The 16185-nt window shown below is 46.4% G+C and overlaps 1 protein-coding gene across 2 annotated transcripts in view; it reads right to left on the bottom strand.

Annotated features, from left to right (window-relative positions):
- JAK1 (Janus kinase 1) overlaps positions 1-14145 on the bottom strand; it is a 55441-nt gene extending 41296 nt beyond the window's left edge. Inside the window, exon 1 of one of the 2 annotated variants that reach the window (XM_059853601.1) lies at positions 14056-14145. The gene's annotated coding sequence lies outside the window, so the exon portion shown is untranslated. Of the gene's footprint in view, positions 1-13502; positions 13522-14055 lie in introns of those variants that run through there. The other variant, XM_059853603.1, reaches the window with a different exon arrangement.
- Between the last annotated feature and the right edge of the window lie 2040 nt (positions 14146-16185).

The following is a 16185-nucleotide window of genomic DNA, read 5'->3' as shown; positions in this document are numbered from 1 at the left end:
TATTAAAAGGCCTTCAAAGGAGACACCTTGGGCAGTGCAAGAGCCTGCACTTTGTATTTTCAGATTCTTTAGTACTTTAGTGGGTGAGTCTGGGCTTCACATCAGGGCATGGTGAGCTCTGCACAGAGCAGGGAGACAAAACAATTCCTGCTCCAGCTGGGCACCAAGGACAAATGATCCAAATCTCAGCCCAGGAGCACAAACCCCGTGGGCTGGAGAGAGAAAAACAAGCAGGGTGGGAGTGCCTGGGCTAAAGCTGGGCTGGGACAATGAACTGCAAGGTGCAAATGGAGCAGAGCTGATCCCAGGGAGAGACCCCGTGCCCGGCCGTGCATTTTGGGGCCATTTTGGGTCATCTTGGGTGCAGCCCTGGCTGGGCTCTGGTGCTGCCCCAGGTGGGTCCATGGAGGAGATCCTTGGAATCAATCCCTGCTTTAATCTGGAGCTCTGCCCAGCCTCTGCTCCAGGCAGCCTGAACAAGGCTGCACCCTAAGGATGGTGGGCACTGCCAGTGGGGCTGTGCAACAGCAAAGCTGGGACTTGTTTATTCCATCGTGTCTAAAACCTTGCAATGTTTTATTCACATATTCAACCAGGGCCCTCTAGAGACAAAATTCCACCTGCTGAGGTCAATAAACACCTCTAGGTGCTACCAAGCTGCTCCTGCTGGTTTTAAAGTCCAGTTAATCCCTGTAGGTCCAGAGGCAATCCTGTGAGCACCTCACTGCAGCACTTCTGGAAACATCAAGCACGAGAATTATGCCCAGACCTTAAAAGCTCAGAGAAAAAACAGGACTGAAGACATCACTCCTAATTAATTAAAGGAGCTGCTGCCATGGAAAGTGGCTTTAAGAGCTTACTACAACTCTTAACTACCTTTCCTGTAAAGAGCTTAGTACAGTAAATGTGAGTAAGCAAATATTAAAAATAGCTAAGCTGGGCCACTCTTGCTCAATGGCTTTAGCACTGACTCAGACAGGGGTGACTCATCCCAAGGCTCATCCCAAATCCCTCCTGCCCTCTCTGCTGTCCCAGTCTGGCTCCAACAGCTCCTGCTCCACACCCTGGACACCACTGGCCACTCTGAGGAGCTCCAGGACAGAAGGGGTCATGGAAACACCACGAAAAATTCACCAGGATTTGCTGCTCCTGCTTTCAGCCTTCAAGGAGCACTTTGAAAAAGATCATTCACGGGCTTATGCTACTGAAATCCAGTATTTAAAAGGGCTTGAAATTAGGAGTTGTCATGCTAAAATCACTCTCCAAAAGTTTAACAGGCAACTCCCAAACATTTGTTTTCAGAAAATAATTTCTGACCCTCTCCCCCTTCACTGCAGCCACGCTGAGCTACTGAGCTGCCCCCCAAAACACTGAATTACTGAGCTGCCCCCCAAAACACTGAATTACTGAGCTGCCCTCCCAGACCATCCCCAGAAATCCCAAAGCTGTCATCACAGACTTTCTGAATGCAGGATCTCTGCCCTTTGTTGTTTGAACCCCACAAAAATCAGAAAAACCCCTCTTTGCCTTATTTACAGGAACTGATGGTCACATACAGGGAATTTCCACAGAGTTAAGCTGGTAATTTTTATACTTTGACTGTACATTTACCATGAAAACAGAGAACAGAAAAGCCTTCAAAAAAATCTTCAGGGCAGATGTAAAGATTAATCAAGATTAATTAAGCTAATCAGCTCTCAGTGATATATAGACACTAGAGGTGATAATATGTGATCCTATTTTATGTACACAAGCAGGTCTCCAGAACTGTTTGTGTGCTTAAAAATTGTATAAACCAAAGTCTTTGCCAGAATTGCAGGGAAATTGAGCCAATAATTAAATTTAATTTAATAAATGAATTAAATTGTCATACCTTAAAAGAGATCATAAAGAGATGGCAAAGGGAAGAAGAGAGAGGCCAGGGGCAGCAAAGCAGAGTTAATGCTGCAATCATGGCATTAATCCTCATATAAACCCTTCAGAAGTTACCTCAAGCTTGTATTTCATCTTCCCCTCACTGCCAAAATAACAAGTTTGTTCTGGGGTTGAGTGGTATTGTTTTGGACATCAAGGGAAAAAAAAAACACAAGAGGAAAAATCCAAAACCTTAAGGAAAAAAACTTCATCTCTGCTGGAAGTTGCTGAATATGACACTTGCACTCCTCTATCAGGTACCTATGAATGAATTATTAATTTTTTCTCTCCGTTAGGCTGTGCCAGCCATAAAAAAATACCATTTTCTGCTCTTTTTTTGGCAGAAAAAGCACAACAGCACTAATTTGGGTGAAGTTTTCACCTTAACTCAGAAAAAAGAGGACAGCTAAACGTTAAGCCCAGACTAACCCACTTATAAACAATTAAAATCCATTTGGGTTTTGTTAAAACCCAGCAGCAATAAAGTCCCAGCTCAAACTGTCAAGTCACAAAAACAGGAACTGGGGTTTTGTGTTTCCCCTTTTGAACTTGATACCAGAACTAACAAAACATTTTGTGCCTCAGACGCCACGAGACACGAAATTTTCTGAATTTTTTTTTCTTTTTTTGGAGGGGGGGAGGGTAAATTTAGAATTCATGATTTGCTGCAAAATTTGGGTTTAATTTTAACTGAGCTGTGAGTGTAGCTTCACACCCCCTCTGGATTTGGGGTTTTTTTTTATATTCCTACATATGAGAAAAGAGAGGAGTGAACAGCTGGCAGAGTTCCAAGGGAAATTTGTGAATCCCACAGCCAGGAAATTTGGAAAGATGGAGGAAAATCAAAAAAAAAAAAAAAAAAAAAAGAGGAGAGAGACAAGTCTGAGGAACTTTAAATCACAAATCACTTCTCTCCCCTTTTTTATCCACTGTGATGAAACTGGCTGGTTCACAGTCACAATTCCAAAGCCTGGATTTCCAACCCAAAATCTATGGAAAAAAGAACTTTGGTGAAGCATCTGGACATTTCCTGCTCGGCCCCAAAGCTGCAAATACAGTGCAGCTATTCTGGCAAGAAATATTTAACTGCAGTGGGCAGCACTTCCTGCAAATTCCACTGTGGGAAGTAAATCCCCCTGCAAAGCATGTGGAATCGTGGAGAAAATTTTAAAAAAAGAAATTTATAATAATAAAAATCCTGGAGAAATAAAAGCAGAAGGTGCCCCGTGCATGCACAAAAGTGAGGACACCACAGGCTGAGCTTTCAGCTTTAAATTCTCTTCTCCATAAAGAACTTCCTTTTTCTGGCCCTAAAAACAACTCAGAAATTGAACTGTAAATTATCACACAGGGATCTGAACAACAAAACCTTCAATTTCTTCTTGTTCTTGCTTCATCCCTTACAAAAACAAGCAATCCCACATCAGGCATTCCATAATTTACAGAAACCTCTGGATTTTTGGGAGGTTCAAAAACCACTGTAATTCCCAGAGCTTTGTTATCCCATGAAAACTGACTCAAAATGCATCAGCACATTAAATAAAAAAAAAGAAAATCAAAATGCTTGAATAGCTTCAGAATTCAAAGACCTGAGAGAATATTTTAGTACATTAAATAAATATCAGGGACACGAAGCAGAGCTCTGTGTTGGAAAGTTAATCACGGACTTAACAAGACTAAAACGAAGATAAAACTCACTGAAATCAGTTTTGGGATAAAATATCTGTAATTCCTGCAGTAACTTGGATGTATCAGCCCCCCAGCACTTTTCTTAAGCAATCTGAGAATTACCATATGCACCTCCCAGAGGGCAAATACCTGAATTTCAAATCAAAATATTGCCCTGGGTGTCACAACCTGGACATGTGGCCACAACCAAGCTGCATTTCTGCCTTGGTATTTATGCCACAAAGTCAAATTGGTTCCTTTCTCAAGTGGAAATGCACATAAATTACATTTAACCAGCAATAAAAAAGCCAGTGTTTATTTTTATGTATGTGACTTTAGTGCATACACAGTGGTTATCTTTATATTAAAAATTATTTGCAATTAAAAACTGCCTGCTGCACCTCTCCACACAACTCCAGACACATCTTTCCATGAAAATAGAAAAAAAATGAGTAATTTTCCTCATTCTTACAGGGAAATGAACTCAACAAACCCATCAGTGCACAGTCTATTTTCATCCCCCTTTGGTGCTCACTGTACAATTAATATCTGACATTTTAGTGGAACAAGCCATGCAGAAAACATTCTCATGGGCAAATTCACCTGAATTCAAAGACAAAACCCCAAAATCTTGTTCTACAAAATCAGCATGAGGAGAATTTGATTCCCAAGAGAGAGAAATTTGCGTGGCACTATTTCCTCATCAATCAGAGCAAGGAAAACTAATTCCACTCAGAACACTTGCTCTGTACATTTTTATTTTCATGCTATTCAAAGCCTTGATTTATTAAGTGCTAAACACTCCAGAAATATCATCCCACTTCTTATTTTTGTCTCAAGAAACCCAGAGCTAATGGACTGTGACCAGAAGTCACTGAAATCAGGGCAAAGGGCTTCGTTCAGGCTGCTTTAAATTCTGTTTTCTGCCAGTTCTCATCACATGCTTGGCTTGGAACCGTGGAATGGTTTGGGTTGGGAAGGACCCATCTCATTCCATGGGCAGGGGCACTTGCCCCAAATGAAAAATGCCTTTGATAAAAGCTCTGGAAAAGGCCCCCTGCCATTTCAGCTGGGAACAATGGGAGTTTAATTGAGAATTACAGAAGCCAAAGCCACAGTTTTAAAATCTTGTAAATTCTTTGCTGTTTACTGTAACAAACAGATGGGGCAAGGGAAGAATCCCAGATATTCCAGGAACAGCCATTCCTTGCTGGTTATCAATAGGACTGAGACACACACATTTAATCTGGCAATAAATCCAATTTTAAGTTAAATATGGATGCCTGAGGTGTTCATTGTATTAAACATTATTTATTACTACAGTGCTACATGAAAGATGTTCCAGCCTCCTAAAGAGAGGACTGGTGTACATAATATTTCTTTTCTTAAGCATAAGATGACATTTTGTCTTATTTAAAAGCACATCCTGATCAAATCACCATTTTTCTCTTCCTCAAACCAAGCCTTTGACTGAGAACAAGACCAAGCTACAAAATGAAAGAGGAAAGAACACAATTATTGCATAATTAATTGTTCTGACCCCCCCATTACTCATGCTCACAGATAAAAACCCCCACTGGTTTATATTTTTAGGTCCCAGCTCCAGGAAACAATCAGGACATAAATGCAAATCAAAGCAGGAAAGCAAACCTGAGCTGGAACCAGAAAATGATGTGAGGCTCAGCAGGAAAACTCCAACCAGAGCCAACTCCACAGCACAATTCTGAGCCACCAGTCCTGCTGAAGAGCACCCAAAAAGGAGCTTTTTGCTCCTATCCCTATTTTCCAGCTCACCCCTGACTCTGGATGAGGCTGAGACTGATGGGGGGAAAAGGGAATTACTCAGTTTTGGCCCATTTTATAACGGGATGCTCGTGGAGCAGAGTCCTGGCCTAAATCCCATCCTTGAAAGTCTGAGTCTGAACGAAATCCTAAAAAATTAAGTTCTGTTAAAACGGAGAGACAGCACACAAAGCTGCTCCTCAAGCCTTTGGCTGGGGCTTGACAAATGAAACATTTCTGTTTCAGGCTGTGCCCTCCCAGTGAGTACAGACATGCAGAGAAGTTTGACAGGACCGTAAGTGTGGATTTGTTCAGAAGACAGGGATCATTGTGTCACTTCTCCTGCTAAGGAACCACTCCCAACTTCCCCTGTCTCTGGAACTGAGCAACAGCAGGTTTTAATTAATAAATATCCTGAAACAGCCTGGGAAAGCTGCTCAGCTCCACTGACTTGGAAAACCTCTAAACCATACTGAAGAGAGATTTTTTTAAATTAAAGGATAATTTGGTGATTAGAACATCCCCTAAAACATGTCTAAAATCGCTGTGGCTGTGAGCAGATGCACAAAGAGCCTGGTGAAGGTGTCACTGCTCTACTGGTGGCTATCAGTGTTTCTTGGTGAAAAAAGGAATTGTGCCACCCAGCAGGGCAGGGATGGGACATCCTGAGTGATCATGTGCACTTGTGCCAGCTGGCCTGCCCTAAATGCAGAACTGCTGCAGATTAAAGAGCTCCCAAAAGCCGAGCTGAAACTGGCAACAAATCCTTTCCCTGGAAAAAGTTGTGGTTTGAACAAAAACCTTTGCAATATCAGCAAAACTATCAGAAAGATAAAGAGTGGTTTGCATCTCAGCTGGAGTTCCAAGGCTGAGCTTGCCACAAAGCTTGGAGAAATCCAGTTTTTATGTAATAATTTCAGTGATAGGCACTGTGTGTGCAAAGCTGAGCTTTTACAGAACCCAGGGGCCAAAAGGGAGCAGCAGAGTGGGCACACAAACAAGCACAGCAATTTCACTGCTAATTAAACTTCAGCAAGCTGTTAAGCAAGGAGGACTCAGCAGCCTGAACAAGTCCTGAGGAGTTTGTTCATCAAAGCATGAAACAAAATCAAGGAGGGGTCATGTCAAGAGTGAAGGTGAGGCAGGATATAGCTTTATAGGCGGGCAGGTCCTGCCTTGATCACATAAAACTAATATTTACATAAAATTAATAACACATAAAATAGGAAATTAATATAAAATCATCTAAAATTAATATAAATTCAGACACCGCTCAGATTTTAAATATAAAATTAAAATATAAAATTAAAAATCACATAAAATTAATATACAGAGAGAGAGTTGGTGGTTCTATAGGAAAGAGAAATGAAGCACAGACACAGCAGCAGGCCCAGGCTGTGGTGCAAGTGTGGGGAGAACAATTCAGTGAACAATTCAGGGCCTGATGGAGCTAAACTGCTCCACCTCAGCCCAGCTTGCTGTTCCTCACACAGGATTTTCCCAAGTTCCACAGAGCTGAGGAGAAACCTGCTGAAACTCCAAGGATGTCCCAGAGCAGCTCTGCTGCATCCACATGCACCGTGAGCCAAGGAAAATGTTGGGTTGTTTTTTTACTTAATTCAACAGCAAACTCCTAAGAACATGGAGTGATTAAACCTGGACATGTTGGTGCCTTGTGCAGGCTGCCCTGGAGCAGAGGCTGGGCAGAGCTCCAGAATAAAGCAGGGATTGATTCCAGGGATCTCTTCCATGGACCCACCTTGGGCAGCACCAGAGCCCAGCCAGGGCTGCACCCAAGATGACCCAAAATGGCCCCAAAATGCACGGCCGGGCACGGGGTCTCTCCCTGGGATCAGCTCTGCTCCATTTGCACCTTGCAGTTCATTGTCCCAGCCCAGCTTTAGCCCAGGCACTCCCACCCTGCTTGTTTTTCTCTCTCCAGCCCACGGGGTTTGTGCTCCTGGGCTGAGATTTGGCTCATTTGTCCTTGGTGCCCAGCTGGAGCAGGAATTGTTTTGTCTCCCTGCTCTGTGCAAAGCTCCCCATCCCAGACCCACACACTAAAGCACTAAAGAATCTGAAAAACAGACAAGCCAAACCCTGAGGCATCAGCACCACACTCTTTAACTGCAAGGTAAACACCAGGCAATCCCCAGCACGGGTGAAGAGCTGATCACACAGCCCAGTTAATCTGATCAGCACCTCAGCTTTGAGGTGTTTAAGGCTGTGCTGGCACGGGGTGAGCAGGGTTTAAAAGGTGCCTTTTTAAGCCAAGCCTGTTTGCTGATGTATCTTGCTTATATATCTGGAGCCTGGCTGAGCTGTCAGTCACATGTCCAGGAAGCTGAAAGCACTGTAAAACCCACAGGGTTGTTGGGTTTTTTTAACTTGGCAGAAGACAGCTGTTCTTTGGTAAAAATGCAGCTCTGAGCCAGCCATCCCTTTTTGTCCTTTCATTTGACATCCAAATCAAACCCAAGCCCTCTTAACCAACCCCACAACTACAAGAGAGTTGTTCAAGGCCATGAATTCCTCCCATAACAATTGGTGGTGTAGAACAAGGCAAGTTGATTTTTTCCACTTGGTAAAACAAAGGTTTCCAGGGGAGAATTCCAGCTACAAAGCTCTGCCAGCAATTTGCATCTCCATGGGATGCATCCATCAGGGTTTGCTCTGTATCACCAAGAAACAGCCCCAAAGTTCCCCTCGGGACAGTGAGCACAAATGAATTGCTATGATCCCACCAAACATCAGGGACCACACAGGGTTCCTTGTCCCTGACCAGGATGAGCTCTTGACTATTCCTTGTCTTTAGGGCTTGGAGTTATTCAGAAACTCCTACAAATCAATACCTAAGTCAAATAAAAGAGATTTAAGCCAAGCCCTGAGGTTTCTAATAGAAATTTCCAAGGTTCTAACTCCATTTCAGGAGCACGTGGTGCCCATTACCACCTGCAGAGCCCAAACAGAGTTTTCCACCAGGAACACTGGAAAGCAGCAAGGGCTGAGTCTGGGAATTGCAGCTGTTACTTCATTACCAAAGTCAAATGCACCTTTCTCTTCCTTCAGCATTAAGGCTGAGAAAGAAAGGTAGAAGAAAAAAAAAAAAAATTTAATATAAATGCAATAGAAATCAAGAGCAGGAAAGAGCAAAGAGGCAAACAGTGAATTTGTAATCCTTTTATTTTTCAGAGGGAGGGTAATTCCTGTAGCACAGAGTGACAGAGCTGTCAAAGGTGACAACACAGGCTGACACAAAGGTGTGATATACACAGCTCAGGCTCCCTGACCTCTGGTGCTTTATGAACTTTTAAACTCTCAGCCCCAGCAATTTCAAAATTATCAGTGCCTGCTTCGCTGTGCTTTGAGGAAAAGTGAAATACAGAAGTGTCCAGGAAGTGAAAGGTTATTTCTTGTGCATCCTCAGTAAACATGAAACACTGAGTGCACAAGAAAACATCACACAAAGTGACCTGCAAGTGCCACCTTGCAGCTGGATCTTGGATTTTGAATTCAAAACATCAGCACTCCTTTTTTCCATGCAGGAGGCCACCAGCCTGAGATAAAAGGTGAAGAGTTTGAGATCCTGGGGACAAAAAAAACAACCCATGCACAATAGATTTAAATACAAAAGACTGAGCCTAATGCAGTATTTTGCATTTTTGTTCTAATAAGGTTCATACTTTTTCCCCTTAAACATGTGATGCTTTATAACTAATTTACCTTCACAAAAAGATAAAAATAACAGAACAACCCACAGATATATAAAAAGCTGCTTTGCATTTGTTATCATACTTCAGTAAAATCCAGAGGAGAGCAGAGCCAGATATTCAAGGATGGCAAGCACCAGGAAGTCATTTACACTGTCCAAGTGCCAAGGTTTTTAAGGCTTGTTTTGTTTATTGTATCTCTCCGTGCTGCTGGGGGCTCAAAATGAACATAAAAGTCACCTCTGCCAAATTGATTTCCTGAAAATCCGAGTCCATACATAAACAAATTGTGCTCCCTCTCCTCCCTCCTGTCCCAGTCATGGAATGAGCACTGCCTGCTCCATTTTCCTTATCTAAAAAAAAGTGGAAGGCTTAGATCTGTCCTTTTCCTGACAAACAAGGTGTCAAGGGTTTTTCCCAGATTTCCTAAGCTGAACAACAATTTTTTCCTGTTCCAAATGGTAGCAGTCAATATTAGCTCAGTGCCAGCTTCCAGCCAGGAAAATGAAGTGGTCTCAAAGATCTGAAGTGAAAGACCAATAAACTCACTTTGAGAGAATATGCACCACATTAAAGGGTTATTATTAAGAGTATCACTAATACAATTTAATATTTCAATATCCTGCTAAACTCCAGCTGGGCCCCCTGATGAGCAAGACAAATTCCATTCAGTCTTGGAATAGCTGGAAGAGAGAGGAAACACTCAAGGAACAATCTAAACAGCACTTGGAATCCAAAACTGCTAAAGTTTGAACTGTATTCATATTCTGGGGCTTCAAGAAGCCAAAGCCCCTCTCAGATCTGTTCTATAAACAAGGGAGGAAGGTACAAATTCTCTTTAGGAGTTTTCTCCTGGAAGGAGGAAGAGCAGTTGTCAGATTTTGTGTTCAATGAGAATTATGCCTTTGGGAACTGGGGCCAAACTCTTGACTCACAGAGAATCCCACCAGCTGCATTAAACACTGGATTAATTCCCTTTATTAGCACAGCCTCCCCTGTGCAGCAGACCTGCTTCAAAGGAGTAGCAGGAAAATCTATCATAAAGCAAAGCTACCAGATAAATGGATTTATGGCAGCTGAGTTTCCCAAAGCCAACCCCCTTGTAAAGGCTTTCTTGCTATTTCCAGAAATCTGCACCCAGATCCAAACAGGACCAACAGCAACACCAAACCATTTTAATTTCACAATTTTCCCACTCTCTGCTTATTTCCACCTCCTCTGCAGCCTGATTCCTCCTCATATAAAAACTCCTTTTTTTTTCTTCCCCAGGCCTTCACCACTACCTTTCTCCACAGTTCAGGATAATGCATAAATCCTCTGCTTTTCCCTCAACTTCCAGCTCTTTTCCTTCATTTCCTAAATTACCTTTTCCAACCCAGAGGGAGGAGAAGGAAACCTAAAATAAGTTAAACAGAATTTTATGTGCCAGCAGTTTCAAGGCATAATCATGATCACATCACAGGCAGAGAACCACGTTAATATCACTGTTATCAAACCTCCCACACTGTGCAAAAGGCATTATTGATTTGCAGAGCAACTGCTCCAGACTTGACTTTTCCATGTCAAGGCTGCTCTCCCAGTTTCCTGTAGCTCAATTTTTCTGTCAGTTATGCAACTTACATTTATATAACTAGCTCAAGAAAAAAAAAAAAAAACAAAACCAACCAATAATTACTCCAGCCAGCAAAACTGTTTGCAGTTTTATAAAGCCCTTCAGCATGAAGAAAATGGTCAGGGCATGTTCCTTAAAAATCCACCTGTCTGCAACAGGCCAGGACATTAAAACCACCAAATTATACTTCCTCCTCTCCACTTTCAGTCAAGAGAAACTTGCAGCCATTTTGCCCAAGAAAACCATCAGCAACTTCTTCTTCCAGCAGTTTTCTGCACTGTTTCAGTTTTTTGGATCTATGTGAAATGAATCCTGGATGGGAGCCCCCAAGTGCTGCTAAAGAAATCAAATGAGAGAAGAAACCCCCTTCATCTGACACTTGCTGCACAGAAACTGCAGCAAGAGATGGAAGTGGCAACTGAGCTGCCAAAACCCCAAAATGCTGATTTTTTTAAAGCTCCACTTTCCTTCTTGATGAGGTTCAAGCATTTCTGTCTCACCCTGCCAGCAGAACTGAGCTGCATCAGGCCATGGAAAGTGTTATTGCAGGCAGGCCCTCAGCAATAACTGCCTGAATTATGTGCTTGAACTGTAAAAGCCATTTTCTATCAATTTAGCAAGTGTTTGCCATCACCAATACCTGAAATCTAATTGCATTTTAAGTGCTTCAAAGGTCTGGAGCAACTCTGAGTGTGTTTACAGGAATAATGCCTGAACTGCAAACTGTTAGCCAGGCTGAAAGAGAACAACGTGAATATTGCCAGTTTTTCACCCAGAAGAAAACACTTTATCATTTTTAATTGCTGTTGGACACCAGACAAACCAGGAACCGAGCCCCAGCTCGGTGTTCCCTCCACAAGCTGGCTTCTCAAGCTCCTTCCTGGGTCAGAAATCCTCCCAACAACCCTTTTCACAGCTGGATAAAAGCAGTCCTAAGGGTTTGCTTTCATCTGTGAAAGCTTTGGCCTCTCCAAACAATCCAAACACCTTCCTCTGTAAGGAATCAGAGCAGCTCTCTCTGCTGCAATTCACACCCAACACACGGATTATCCATCTGGCTGCTGGATTTTGGAGCTCCCTTCCTCGTTTTGAGCCTCCTCCTCAAGCCAGATGGGCAGCAGTTGAAGAAAAAGGTGTTTCACCTCCAAACCCAGGGAGCAGGGGGAGCTATGTGCTGGGAAAGGGGTGAAGCTGGCAGGATGCTACCAGTGAAAATAGATTTTTTTTTTTTCCCCTCCACACAAAAAAGGGAAGCTGATTTCTCTGAATACTTTATTTGCAAGACTAAACCACTACAGAAATGTCCATCTAAATTTCTTGAATTTATACTACTTATAAGAACCTTGCTTTACTTCCAGCCCTGAAGGTGTCAGGCAAAAGAATTAAACTAACTTGAAACTGCAGACTCTGTTTGACTGAGGGAAAAATGAGTTTAAAAGGAATATTGACTTTACCCCCTGAGTGACTGTTCAGGTGCACTTCAGCTTTTTGCTCTGCAGCTGATACATGTTTGCTTTTCAAAGTTTTTCCATTAAATATTCCTGATTTTTTTAAACTAAAATCATTGAACAGACAACTTGAACAGACAACAGCTCAACATTTACAGAAGCTACCTCTCAAAAAAAGGACACTTTGCAATTCATTCTGAACTAACCGTGCAGTGCACAGTCCTCCAGGAGTTCACAAGCTTAAAAACAGTTCCTGTTTTGTGTTTATATTCTGTAATCTATTCCATCATATTCTAAGTTTAAACCCACTCCCCGTGGCTTTTTACAAGTTTTTCACATCACCTTTCCCAAAGGACAGACACACGCTGTGCCACCAGGCCTTGGGACAGCTCGCAGACACTGTGACACTTGGATCAGCAACATATTTAACAGCTGAATCACCAAAAATGTACTGACAAAAACATTTGTAGCATCTGCCTGGGATGACAGGCTCTAACATCTCAGGCTTGGCAGGTTTGTCGGCTCAGCCAGAGCAGCACGGCCTGAGCTGGCCCTGCATTTCAGAGCACCTGTCTTGGGATCACCTAACACAGACCCAGATCAAGGTGCAACTTCCTGTGTGTTTTAAAAACAAGTGCCAGGAGGAAATGCCTCCCAGTCCCCTTATAAGGGCAAAACTGAACTTAATAGTGAGCTGCAGCACCCGAATAAAGCAGCACCCAAGTACATCCACTCCGCTCGGAAATAAAAGTGCAGGAACCTGCCCCAAGCACAGTCGGGTTCTTGGGAGTTCAGTTTAAACACTGACACGACTTGGAGTTATTTCCATCTGCCTCCCCCAATAAATGAATCACAAAAAAAAAAAAAAAAAAAACACGAAGTTTTCTTGCATTTAGCATTCTAGACGTGCTTCAAATTAAGACGTCCCATTGTTAATCCCTTGGAATAGACACTGCATCCTCCTCAGCACAGGGTCTGTTTAAACAGAGCTGGATCCATCCTCTCCTGCCACACTGAGCCACTGCTGAGCTGGTTTTCTACCCTCTACAATTAATCTACATTATTAGCAACAGCCTTGATGTGCTGCAGATTTATCCTGGCTCTCGTCATACACGGATTTTTAAAATACCAATTCAACACGGTTATAGAACCATGGAGTGGTTTGGGTTAAAGAGACCTTAAAGATCGATTTAGTCCCGACTCGCAGCCATTATCCAACACAGCAATCACTTTGTCACACACCCACTGAGCAGAATTATGGTTTAGGCATCTGCAGAAGGGGCACAGTCGGCACAGCTCGCTAGGTTCCCTGCTCCTCATCCCTGAGTGAGCTTTGGGGTGATGGATCCAGCCACGGCTGGCACCTACCTCCCGTGGGGGAAGGGGCAGAGGGGGGTGGAAGATGTCCCCAAGTGTCCCTGTGCACAGAGGAGCAGCCTCCAGACCGACAGCCGGACACCATCAGCTGTCCCACGGCCGCCGCTTGCCCGGCAGTGGAAGGCAGGGATGTCCCTGCACAGAGAGCTCACGGTCCGCGCTCACCCAGGGCTCCGGGGGCTTCCAACTCCTCCAAACCCACCGGCGGCCACAACCGGAGCTCTTTCGCTGCTGTTCCCCCTGCGGCCGGCCCGGGGCCGAAACGTGGCTCTGACAGCCCTGCCCGCACCTCCATCGGCACCCTCCGGGACACAGGGGACCCAGCGGCTCCGCTCCCTCTCGGAGCGGGGTAACGCGGCGGTTCCTCACGGGCACCGGCCCCTCTCGGCTCGGGGCCCGCAGCCGCTCCGCACGCCGGGCGCGCCCGCCAGGAGAAGCCCACGCCTCCCCCGCTCCCCGGGAAAGGCGCCCGCCGCCCGCACCGCCCTCCCCGGCTCCCCCCGGCCGGCCCGGGGCCGCGGCAGCCCCGGTCGGCCCCACTCACCGCTGCCGTGGCGCCCGGCGGGGCGGGGCGGCGCGGCCCCGCGGGGCGGCCCGGGGCGCTCGGTGCAGGCCGGGCCGGGCGGTGCGGTGCGGGCAGCCCGGGCCGGGAGCGGCTCAGCCCGGGGACGACCCGCGGCGCTCGGCGGCGGAGAGCGGAGGGCGGCGGTCCCGGCACGGCGGAGGCGCACGGAGCATGCGCGGTGCCGGGCCCGCCCCGGGGAGGCGCCTGGGCCCGGCTGAGGCACCGCGGGACGGAGCGGGCGGGGGCGTGGGGTGGGAGCGGCCCGTGTGTGGGTACGGCCCCGTGTGTGGGTACGGCCTCTGTGTGCGAGCGGCCCGTGTGTGGGTACAGCCCCTGTGTGGGTACGGCCCGTGTGTGGGTACGGCCCGTGTGTGGGTACAGCCCCTGTGTGCGAGCGGCCCCTGTGTGGGTACAGCCCCTGTGTGGGTACGGCCCGTGTGTGGGTACAGCCCCGTGTGTGGGTACAGCCCCTGTGTGCGAGCGGCCCCTGTGTGGGTACGGCCTCTGTGTGCGAGCGGCCCGTGTGTGGGTACAGCCCCTGTGTGCGAGCGGCCCGTGTGTGGGTACAGCCCCTGTGTGCGAGCGGCCCGTGTGTGGGTACGGCCTCTGTGTGCGAGCGGCCCGTGTGTGGGTACAGCCTCTGTGTGCGAGCGGCCCGTGTGTGGGTACAGCCCCTGTGTGGGCACGGCCCCTGTGTGGGTACGGCCCCTGTGTGGGCACGGCCCCTGTGTGGGTACGGCCCGTGTGTGGGCACGGCCCCTGTGTGGGCACAGCCCCTGTGTGGGCACGGCCCCTGTGTGCGAGCGGCCCCTGTGTGGGCACGGCCCCTGTGTGGGTACGGCCCCTGCCAGCCCGAGCCGTGCCAGCCTTCTGCGGTTACGGCTCGGACAGTGCCGGAGCTGCGGGTTCTACCCCAGCCCAGCGCCGAGGCTGCGGCTGTCACCTCTGCAGATGCCCAGAGTTTGTCACGGGGCTGTTTGAGCTCGAGAATTACGGAATCACAGAATCATTGAGCTGGGAAAAGCCCTCCAAAGTCACCGAGTCCAAGCAGTCACCCAGCGCAGAGCGCTGAGTGCCACGTCCAGCCCTTCCCTGGACACCCCCAAAGCTCCTTGCACAGCCCCTTCCCAGGCCTGAGCACTCTTTCCATGGAGAAATTCCTGCTGGTGTCCAACCTAAAGCAGCCCTGGCACAGTTTAAGACCATGTTCTCTTGTCCTATTGCTGGTTACAGAAAAGCCCGATCCCCACTTGGCTACAAGCTCCTGTCGGGTGAGTTTGGATCATCTTTTACAAACCCACACCCAGTTTCCATTCTCACGCAGATGTGAGCGAGGCAGTGTAAACAACTCACTGAAATGAGGAGATGCTCACAATCCTCCCGTCTGCACAAAAAAGAAACTGGTTTTTTTTACTGCGGTTTCAAACTCTTGTCAAAGGCACAGGAAACGGCACAAGTGGAAGTAAAACGTGTAAGAAAATGATTCAGTTCAATGAAATCATTCGCCCCTGCATCCCACACACCACACGTATCTGGCATTTTCTTCTGACAGAAGAGTAAATCTGCTGCTGCCTTTTGGGGAAATTGTCCTAAAAGATGAATAGGTCGCTAAAAAACCCATTCTGATAAATATTTCCGCTCCATGTAACTCAGACTAAGCACACTGACACCATTTTATCAAGGCTTTCTGGCGTGTGGCAGCACCAGGTGTGAAAGGCCCCTGGCTGTTCTGAGGTGTTTACACACACACCACTGCAGCTGCTCTGCCCCAGCTCATCCACCTTGTGCCTCAGCAATCCCGAGGTTTGTCCCTTTTCTCCAGGAAATCGTCCTGGGAGCAGCCAGGTGCTGCTGGCCTGGGAATGCACATGTCCAGGTGGTTGTAACTTACAAACTGGAGAAATAATCACCGATTCCATTTTCCCCTCTCCCAAGAGGAATCCAGCCAGCCCTGTTTCCACAGCTGTCAGGGGACCAGCAGGGTGCAATTTGGATGGTTTTGCACCATGTCAACCTTTTTCCTCAGCCAAATGCTCACTGGGTCTGGATTAACCACGCGCTGTGGGAAGGCACTGGAATCTCACCCTGCTTCCATCACTTTGGTAATCC

Source organism: Haemorhous mexicanus, chromosome 9 (assembly GCF_027477595.1).
Source record: "Haemorhous mexicanus isolate bHaeMex1 chromosome 9, bHaeMex1.pri, whole genome shotgun sequence".
Taxonomy (NCBI): Eukaryota; Metazoa; Chordata; class Aves; order Passeriformes; family Fringillidae; genus Haemorhous; species Haemorhous mexicanus.
The sequence above is the reverse complement of the archived record's forward strand: the minus strand, read 5'-3'. Positions and strand labels throughout refer to the sequence as shown.